The sequence below is a fragment of the Triticum aestivum genome, chromosome 2D (assembly GCF_018294505.1).
Source record: "Triticum aestivum cultivar Chinese Spring chromosome 2D, IWGSC CS RefSeq v2.1, whole genome shotgun sequence".
NCBI classification, from domain to species: domain Eukaryota; kingdom Viridiplantae; phylum Streptophyta; class Magnoliopsida; order Poales; family Poaceae; genus Triticum; species Triticum aestivum.
Genome location: NC_057799.1, coordinates 393544729 through 393553727, shown reverse-complemented (window position 1 = coordinate 393553727; position 8999 = coordinate 393544729).

Genomic DNA, 8999 nt, shown 5'->3' with positions numbered 1-8999 from the left:
ATCCCATGTTCCCCTGTTGTTTTATCCTGTATGCAAAAACTCGGGCGTGGCCCCTAAATATTGTGAGAGCATTTTGGGAGGGGGAGCCCCTTGTGTAAACAAACCACTGCCTTCATTCTCTTATGTCAAACTGAGTGTGCACCTTTGCGAAACCGTAAATCTGGCGGCAAGTTCCCACCATGGCTTACCTTAGTCGGGGCGGGTTATGAACCGAATCGTGAGGTCATAAGCTCTCGGGACTCCTAGAGAGCCCGTCAATCCACCCGAAGGGGGCCTCCTGAGAGACGAGCTCCATCTGTGGCGTTAGCGTGCGCGCGCAGCACACGTGTGCCTCGCCCAATCCAGCTCGCGAGGGGCTCGTGAGGGGAAGGCGTGGTGTGTGAGTCCAAAACAAGGCGAGAACCAGATAACGAGAAATCGCTCCGAATGAGAAAAGGCACCCCTAGTGCGCATCAATGAAAACTCAACTTCAACTTAAATCCAAATCCAAAGGGCAAGGCTACAGAAAAGGGATTCAAAGCAAATGGCTACATCCGGCACCTAGTCTAGTCTTCTTGTCTTCAAGTCTTCTCACCAGTGCGGACCTAAGTGCTGCCACTAGGCGTGGGAGGGAGCCCCCGAGGCCCGAGGGCGGCTCTCCGGAGACTCCGGGACGTGTACAGCCCCACTCATTATTACGTGAGAGTGTCACGAGCGGCGATCTTCACAGACACTGGGCCTTCTTCACAGGTACCGGCCTTGCTTCATATCGCCAGACGAGGGCCCCGCCTTGTGCCGCCCTCGACCACCTTTGAGCCGACCGGCAACCAGGACGGCACAAAGGGGGGAAAGGGGACGCCAGCGGTGCCCTCGGCGACCACGGGTCCTCTGCCGGGGGAAGGCTCGCCGGCACCTCCCCGGCAGAGGGCCTACCTCCGGGTGACGCCTGGCTTCGCGCGCCGTGGGGAGGGGCCTTGCTCCTGGCTCCCTCCGTGCAGCCCCCAGCATGCTTCCCCTGGCGGAAGGGGGGCCGCTGCGCCCGGGTCGTCGGCCGACGTTGTGACCTAATTCACTTACACCCCACGGTTAGCGTAAGCCTGCTCTTGAGAGATTAGCAGTACCTTTAGTTGTTGCTGCAGGCGCGGTCGTCGTGGTTCCCCGTCGGCTCCCGGAAGGCCTCAGCTCCCAGCGCCTCTTCTTCCCAGCCTTCTCCGAGGAACGAGCCAGGGTCGTCTACCGACGTGTACTCTTGGTCCATCATGCGGGGCACGTAGGCTTCCGGGGTTGTTACCCCGAACACCTCGCCGTAGTGCCCCACACTCCATGTTACCCGGCCCAGCGCGGCGTCCTGAGGATGGTAGCGCGGCATCTCGTTGGGACCATGGGAGGCGACGCTCGTGCCCATGCTTGTCGCAGGCGGCACGGGGGCGGCAGGGCCTCCGGCGCCGCCGGCCGTGCTGGTGTCGACAAAGCCCCCAGGCACACCTGAGGGCGCGTGGTTGTGGCGAGGCCCGCCGTGAGATCCCGTAGTGGCCTGAGAAGGAAGCAAATAGCAGAAGGGCGGCGCTCCCGACGCCGCATCCAGCAGCTCAGCGACGCGTTCCAGCAGTGCATCGCAGCAACTACCGTGCCACCGTGAGCGCGGCCCGCATGTTCGCCTGCTCCCGCCGTGTGTGTGGCGCCGTTGCTGCGGCGTGGCTTGCGGCCCTTACAGCGGCTCACGCTTGTCGTGGGGTGAGGGTGGACGGCGCCCCACCACGCCGCCCGCGCCCTGCGGCGTTAGGCGGCGCTCGGGCCGCCTGGAGCGCGGGGTTGAGGTCTTCATGGGCAGGTGGCGCCGCCCGGGCTGGCCAGGCTGCCCAGCGGTCAGAGTCGGCCCTCGGGTCGCCGGACATCGGGGCCGCGGAGTGTCGGCGGGTCGATTGGCGGGGAAGAGGCTCCGGCGCACCCCTACCTGGCGCGCCAAATGTCGGATCACGGGCTCCAGCAAAACCCTCAAGGTTCGAACACTGGGGTGCGCGCGAAGATTTCCTCCCTACCGATCGACGCCCTAACTCGCTAAGATCTCGTGGACGAACTCGACGAACTCACAGCACAAAGGACACAAGATTTATACTGGTTTGGGCCACTGTTGTGGTGTAATACCCTACTCCAGTGTGGTGGTGGTGGATTGCCTCTTGGGCTGATGATGAACAGTACAAGGGAAGAACAGCCTCCGGAGGTTGAGGTGTTCTTGTGCTTGGCCAACTTGTGTGGGCGAGATGCCTCTCGATGAGTTATCCCCTACGGTGGTGGCTAGCTCTACTTATATAGGCCCTGGTCCTCTCCCCAAATATTGAGCGGGAAGGGAGCCAACAACGACCAATTTGAAAGGGGATACCTAGTACAGCTTATCCTGACAAAAGCGGTTTTCGCCTGCGAAAGGCTCTGGTGGTGACGCCGTCTTGGGCTCCATGGTGAACCTTTGTCCTGCTGTCCTGCTGGTCTTGGTCTCGTTGCACTGATATGGAAACGTTTGCTTGATGTCTCGGTCTGGCCTCCTTAGCACCAAAGAGGAAAATAGGACACTGCGCGCGCCTGGCGCCCGCCTGATCTTGATCGTCATGGCTCACGTCACGAGAGCCTCGCGAGGTTTGCCCTGCCTTGATTTCTCCGCTCCTCGCGAGGCAGCCGGAGGCCGCTCCTGAGGAGGTCTTGCGTCGTCCGCCTCGCGAGGCTTGGCCCCTCGCGAGGGTCTTGAATGTCTCGTTGATGAAGATGGGCCGTACAGGCCTGCTAGCATAGCCACGCCGTGGGCTGCAGACAGGCAAGTCTGGAGACCCCCGTTCCCAGAACGCCGACACTTTCCCTTTTCCCTTTCCTTTAATATTTTTACATGTGTTAACTTTTTAAAATCTGAATACTTCCTTCAAATTTATAAACTTTTTTTTCTCAAATCCGTGAACTATTTTTCAAATTTTGTTAACTTCTTTTGCAAAATGGATAAACTTTCTTTCAAAGTAAATGAAAAAATTTCAAAGTCGGTGAACTATTTTTCAAATTCGTGATTTTTTCAAAAATTGATGAACATTTATTATTATTGATGAACTATTGTTCAAACTTGTGAACTTTTTTCATTATTGATGAACTTTTTTTCAAATTGATGGGCATTTTTATATTTTGATGAACTTTTTTTCAAATGGGATGAACTTTTTTAAAATCAATGAACTTTTCTTCAAATTTGATGATTTTTTTGAATTCATGAAAAAAAAATTATACATGAACTTCTTTCGATTTCTTGAACCTTTGTTGAATAGACGAACCTTTTTTTGCATGGTCATGAACTTTTTTTGAAATCTAAGAGCTTTCGCATGTTGTTTGCATTTTTCAAAAAAAAATCTCGTATTTCCAAAATCTATTCAAGTAATTCATAAATCTAAGCTATAAAGTAAACCATACAATATGTTGTGCAATAAGTAGCGTCGCGACAGTTTTTTTAACCAGTTCGCGATGAATTCAGTCACTAGCACTAAGTATCTGTGGTGGTTAGCCAAACACGTACGTGTACCCTAGTGTAAGGGTGTGAATTCAATTCCTCGAAGAGGTCACCTTTTTGGGGATTTTCGTGCTATTAAATATCTGTGTGCGTTTCGCATTACTGGGCCGGCCCACAAGGGACTGCTGTGAGCGCCAGCTCCCTTTCACGGCGCTGAAGGCGCTGCATAGAAGCTCCCTGAAATGGATCTCAAGAAAAAAAGCTCCCTGAAATGCGTGACGGGAGCGTGGTTGGAATTGATCCACCGTCATCATGGCCTGGAGGACGGACTGCGTACTAGGCCAGCAACCCAGCCAGGCTACCGGTTGCTCTATATTGCTGTGGCGCCGTCAAGCTATCACCGTAAAAATGAGAGGAAAAAACCAGTGTGAATCCTCCGAAAGGAGACAAGAAAAAGCAACGACTTTGTTCCTCTCCAAAATCGAAAGAAGGTAACATGTCCTACAAAAAGGAAACGAGTCTTTTGTTCCAAACTTCGGTGATGCCCACGCTGCAGCTGTACTTGACGAGATTGAAAAAAGTTCATGAGCATGAAAAATGTTCACGCATTCGAAAACTTATTTGCAATTTCATGGATTTGGAAAAATTTCACAGGTTAAAAAAAAGGTCCACGAATTTTGGAAAGAGTTCATCGATTTTGAAAAAAATCCATCAATTTGGAAGAAAAGTTAACCAATTTTGAAAAAAGTTCATCAAATTTGAAAAAAATGATTTTCAAAAAGAGTTCGTGAATTTGTAAAAAAAAGTTTATCAATTTTGAAAAAATCATCAATTTTTTAGAAAATATCACATTTAAAAAAATAACTATTTTAAAAAGAAGGTGATAAATCTATATCTATACCTACTATTAAAGCAAGGTGATACTTGGTTTCGTCTCACGATTAGTTTTTTTGTTAATTTTTGTTGGATCGTCCGTTCTATTTTGCTCACGTACGAGGAGGTACTAAACGCTCCTTGATCTAAATTTTTTGTCCGTCACTGGGTGCCTGGGCCGATTTTTTTCTATTTCTGAGACAGGCCCTTCTACTGCGGCCAGCGGCCCAACAAATCAGGTACACCTTTCCTGATGAGGCAAGAAATTGAGCGCAGCTATGGAGAATCGAACTCATGACTACCTGGTCGATACAGGACGAAGCTGCCAGTTGACCTAGGCAATATTATGTGCAAAGGTGAAGGTCAATACTCTTAATAGTCCCACATTGCCTCCTTGCATATAATTCATCCAATTTATATACTTCTTTGAGTTTCCCACGTATTAAGAAGCTGTCCCGGAAAAAAAGGAAATAGAGGGTAATTGACCCCTTAAAATAAGGGAGGAAAAAAGAGTCTATTAAGCGGAGACACCGAGCCAGTCGGGCTACGACGGCAGCGTCGCCGTAGATCGTGAGGCAGGTGGCCATGTCCACGAGGATGCCACCGGCTTGAGGCGAGGTAGTAGCGGTCGCTCCAGCGGAAGCTGACCATGAACTGGCCAATCCCTAAGCTGCTAATCACACATGATCGAGGATACGATTTGTACGAGAGCCTTGTTGATGATATAATTTCGCTGCTAGGTATTTTATGGGCCAAATTAATTTAAATGACTATGGTTAGATTAATGGCTGACACAAATATTTTGCACTTGCTATTTAATTTTAAATGCAGGCTTGGATCATAGTACAATACATATGCTGAAGAGGCAAATCAGGCTAGCAAAGCTATTTACTCCGGACAAATATTTGAAGTTTTGCCTGTATTAGGGGCTAGCCAGGAGAAGTATTGGGCATGAGCAAAAGTCATGGACGCGAAGGTGCAACAACACAAGGGAAAATTATTAATCATAATTATCTGATGTGACAGCGACATGGTCGGAATATTTTATTATTGATAAGACAAGGAGCGCATATGGCCACGAGAGGTCGCCATGCAAGTTAGATGGTTGATTTAACACGTCAAGTACTATACATGGTAGCCCAAAGGATGACCTGATTAGATTCTAATCGGTTTAGGTTTTGCAATTCTATTCGTATACGCCAAGTACTGCCTTATATACGTCGAAGTCCAGCGTGCCTTATATATAAGGTCGTGGCCGATTGGAAAAACCCCCATCAATCGATCTATCAATATAAACACTATTTTTTTTACGTATGTTTTATCTATCGTTCTTTTCCTGCTGAGCCCTAGCGGCCCTAGGGTTTGGTTCAACTTTGCTGTTTTGCGCTGAAAAGCGGTTGTCTCTCCTCTACGAAAGTATGACGGTTATCTTGGTGTTGCGCGGCGATTTCGCGTGCCAACACAATTGGCGACTCCGCTGGGGACGGGAAGAAGAAGAGGCACACGATGAGTACCGAGTCCAGGAACAGGAGCGACATCGACCCGGAGAACGTCATCGCCGTCACACTCGACGATCTATCAGAAGATGATCGCCAGGAGCTTGAAAAAGAGCTTAAGAAAGAGATGGCCGAGCGACTAAAATTGAAGTTGACTGGATACTGCAAGACAAGGATCGGCATCGTCAAGAAGGTACATGTGTCGAACCCTTCAGATTCGATCAACACCGAGGTAAAAAAGTCAACCGAAGAAATTTCTCATCTAATTGATGTGTGCGTAGCTACCAAGTATGATTCTGATGTGAAAACTACGACACACACAATTACTCAATCAGTAGCTAATAGAATTGAAGAATTTAAGGAGCAGCTTCACAAAGATCTTGAAAATATTTTACCTAGTCATGTTCGGTCGTTAGTGCTGCAAATCAACGATGATTATTCTGAGAAAAGACCAATTGAGAATAGTGGCTTCATTAACTTTCCTAGTAATATTCATACACCTACAGCATCGGCTAATAAGATTGTGCAACCCCATGTTCCTTTAAATAGCGATCAAGGTGGCCGGAACTATGTGAACAGTTCGGCTAATAATTTTATGTCTAGCGTAGTTGCTCCTACTGTCTCAACTTCGGTTCCACAAAATCACAACAACAATAACCGAAGTGCTATTTCTAATTCTAGTTTGCAACAATTTTTTTATCCAACTATAGAATATAGTACACCACCGCTGTTGACTGTTAGTACCGGGATTCCGTGCGGGCCGGTACCCGATTCATATTTTAATTGGTCTCCGTTGCAAGCATCACAAGCTCAAATTTCTTTGCTGGAGTTTGCATCATGTGCTAGCGTTCCATCTGCTCCACAAACTAGTTCTCTACAGCCGAATGATAATTTTAAGGATAAGCTTGCTAGTATACTAAGAGAATTCGGTTTAGAACCTAAGAGTAAAGCATGTGCATATTAAAAACCATACCCTGATTACTTCGATTCGATGGCTTATCCTGGCGGTTTTAGAATTCCTGACTTTGTTAGGTTTACAGGGGAAGATGGTAGATCCACTTTCGAGCATATCGGACAATTTTTAGCCCAATGTTGTGATATCGGCACATCGGATGTTTATAAGATTAAATTATTTCCGTTGTCTTTGTCTGGTATTGCATTTACTTGGTTTACATCGCTTGCTCCTAATTCTATTTCAACATGGGCACAATTGGAGCAAAAATTTCATGAGTACTTTTATAGCGGTGAAACAGAACTTCGGCTTTCAGATTTAACTATGGTTAGGCAGAAATATAATGAGCACGTTCATGATTATATTAGGAGGTTTAGGGATGTCAAAAACCGGTGTTTCAGCTTGACCATAGCCGAAAAGGATTTAGCCGATCTTGCCTTTTCGGGTCTTCTCGCTCATATTAAGGATAAACTAGAAGGGCAAGAATTTTTAGATGTTAATCAAGTTTTGCAGAAGGCTTTGGTGCAAGAAAACCGGACTAAGGAGATTAAACAATACAGCCGGTTTGAAGATAATATTGATAATGATAAGGATAATCATGTAGGTAATGCCTTCGATTATGATAGTAATCCGGCTAGTGAAGTTGACGTTAATATATGTGTAGCCGAATGGATTCCGGCCTCAAAGTCAAAACCCTTTGCATGTTCTGCTTTGAAACCCACACCTGCTAGAAGAGATGAAACTAAATACACTTTTGATGTTAGTAAGTGTGATAGAATTTTTGATATGTTACTGCAAAATAAATTAATTAGAGTGAGAGAGGGTCATGTAATTCCACCTACAGAAGAGTTGGGTAGGAGAGCTTATTGCAAGTGGCACAATTCTTTCTCTCATGCTACTAATAATTGTAACATGCTTCGTCAACAGGTGCAATCGGCCATTAATGAAGGACGATTGACGTTTACAGAAAGTTCTAAAATGAAGCTCGATAGTGACGCTTTTCCCATCAATGTGGTCGATCTTGAGAGTAAGAAAATGCTTATTCGGTCGGATCAGACCGAATCTGCAAGAAAAAAAATGTTGTTGATGATAATGCTTCTTCAAGGATGATCAAACAAAAAAATCCAGAAGTAGGAGTTTGGAAAGTCAATGGAAGAAGGAAACAAGCTCCAAGACCAAAGCCGTCAGTTAGCTTGTTGTTGGAAAAGTACACCTCACGCAGGACCAGCAATGTGTTTAGATCTCCTTCTGGACCTGGCGGTCATGAGCAATGGCAAAGAGATTTATATGACCAACAGCCCAATACTGCAATGGAGCCGACATGTTGGGGCTGTGCACCTCCTATGTACCCACAATTTCCTACATGGGGTATTAATCCTTAGGCGCCATATCCTACAGGGCCAGTTTATTTTCACCCAGGATTGGTTCCACCGAGGCATATGTTCAGACCAAACATGCATGAGAAAAAGGCCTGGTTCGGTGAGGCGGCTAGATCACATGATACAATTGTTGTCCAAAGGAAATGGTCATCGGTACACAGTGCAGATGGCGAAGTTCATATAGGTGGTCAAAAGTTTAAGTGGGTGCCCAACAATTGTAAAAGTGATGCACATGATGAAACTGAGCGTGGCTGCAACAAGAGTAGTGCAATAAAAGATATTAGTTTACAAGATGATTTGGAGTCTTGTGTGCAGACACATGTAGACAAGAAAATTGTACGTACTAGTGAGTTGGTTGATGCATCCGTTGATGAATTTACTAGAGACAGTGGGAAAATTGAAGCCATAGGTACAGAGGAGAATAGTGATGGTGTGAAGTTGCAGCAAACCGGCCGATGTAATCAGTTTGGAAAGGAAACTAATTTTGGACAGAGCATGCATGCACGGTCAGACAAAGAATTCATTGTACCCTCAGGTACTAATCAACGGTCTAAATCGGCAAGCTCATATGTTGATTTATTCATGGGAGTTTGTGGCCCAGGAGCGTCCAGAAATTTCAAGTCTAGCACTGATTGGGATTTAAGCAATGTACGCGGCCAGAAATTTAAAGCTAGTAATGCACATGATCACCAGAGAGGTGTTTCGGCCAGAGATAAAATATTTGCCATAAAAGCAGAAGTACGTCAGTACATGCCGAGAGACTCGGGGGCAACGGAATTAAGTCAGCTGCACCAGAGACTAACCCAAGACCTCGGTGGTGTCCAACGGGACTCACACACACACTC